The sequence below is a fragment of the Cebus imitator genome, unplaced genomic scaffold (assembly GCF_001604975.1).
Source record: "Cebus imitator isolate Cc_AM_T3 unplaced genomic scaffold, Cebus_imitator-1.0 Scaffold91, whole genome shotgun sequence".
NCBI lineage: Eukaryota > Metazoa > Chordata > Mammalia > Primates > Cebidae > Cebus > Cebus imitator.
Genome location: NW_016107406.1, coordinates 4,160,030 through 4,162,046, shown reverse-complemented (window position 1 = coordinate 4,162,046; position 2,017 = coordinate 4,160,030).

Here is a 2,017-nt window from a genome sequence, read left to right as displayed (position 1 = left end):
CTTGTAATTCAATTGGCATCACTACTTGCTCATAATTAACTTGGGTGCTGGCTGGGGCGTTTGTATACAGTGTGGATAAGATTTATAGGTCCCTGTCTTTAGGGAGTTTAGAATCTAGTAAGAGATGCAGATGTGCCGGGGGCTTGCCTGGATCTAACTGAGCAAGGAGCACCCATGCTACAATCATGCACTTGTTTCTACAACTTTGTGTGAACAAAAATGTAGACCTGAGCATTCACAAAATGATAGCAAGAGAGGAGCTAGAGAAATAACAGATAAAACACCTAAAGAGGAGAAAAGAGACATGAGAAGACATCAAAGATATCAGCTTTTCACTGTGCTTTTTTCTTCCTTTGGTCTGAAGAGAAATGGAAAGATTACTAACAGCAAATGGCTAATATATAATACGTTCTTCTGGATTATTCTTGTGTATTATCTCATTTAACCTTCATAACAACTCTTTGAAATAAGAATTCATTTTGCTATCATATAAATGAGAAGACTGAAACTTGGGTCACTAATAAATTGAGGGACCAGAATTCAAAGCACATCTTTTTCTTTTTAAAAAAAAAAACTATCCAATCTAGGTTTTCTCCATTACGGTATATGGTGTGCTCACCAGGGCTTTAAGATGCACAGAACTTAGTTAGATAATTGAAGCCGCTTGGGAAGTTATACACCTCAGCCTGAACTAAGTTAGATAAGTCACTGGGAAAATTTCATATACTCATACCCAGTTCAGTTCTGACTCTCCAGTAAACCAAGGTCTATGTATTTCTCTTCACCCTAGGGGGGAATAAAAGAAATGAGAAAGACAAAGAGAGGCATTGTTTCTGCATTTGCCCCAATAGAAAGACCAGCAAGTGTAAAATCTTTCCATCCATAAGCAATGGTAATATTTTAACATTTTAAATGAGCTTTTCTTTTCTCCCTTTCTGAGTACACTATTTTTGCCCTCCTCCAACTTCGCAATCAGATTCTAATCTGCAAGGGGGGCAATTCAAATTTGTTCATGAAAAAATGCAGAGAGCTAGCTAGGCAAAATAAGTTATACCTCTTGTCGTTCAAAAATAATACTCTGCAGCAAGCTAATGTCTTTCACGATACCAACCCTGCTTCCTGCCTCTAACATTTAAGAGTTAATTCAGGACAATACAATTCGTTGAGTTCTCTCAAGGTATAGAGTCAACACCGACGGCCATGTATGCTGTACATGGCACAAATGTAACACCTCTGATTGCGTGACATTCACATTGTGGATCTCACACCTTCACTTATCTATCATAACAATGTCTGATGTTAGCAACTGAGTGTCTTCTAATAGCATAAGCATTACAGTAGTTTCCTTATCCAGTTTTGCCTTCTGTAGTTTCAGTTACCGGAGGTCAACCACAGTCTGAAAATAGGTGAGTACAGTAAAGTATTTTGAAAGAGACGACATTCACGTACCTTGTATTATAGCATATTATAATTGTTCTATTTTATTTTAGTAGTTGTCGTTAATCTCTTCGTAAGCCAATTTATAAATTAAACTTTATCATAGGTATGTGTGTATAAGAAAAAACATGGTATATCCAGGGTTTGGTACTATCTGCAGTTTTAGACATCCACTGGGGTCTGGGAATGTATGCCCATGGGTAAGAGGAGATTACTACACTATATGGGAATTTTTGAAAGATGGAAAAGAAAGCATCTTGGCAGAGGACCACTTTTTTCCATTTTCACAAAGCACTAAATGGGCTAGCAGAATTCATACATACAGAATATTCCCTTTCTTTCTATGTTTCTGGGGCTTTCTATTAGTTAGCTATGGGTGTAATGATGCTAAGTAACAACTCCAAAAAACTCAGTGACTAATGGCAGAGCTGCTGCTGTAGGTCACTGAATATTGAAAGAGAGAAAGAGGAAGAGAAAAAGAGAAAGAGAAAGAGAAAGAATAGAAAAGGTAAAGGAATAGGGAAAGGGAAGGGGAAAGGAAAGGAAAAGAAGGGAAGGGGAAGGGAAAGGAGAAGGGAAG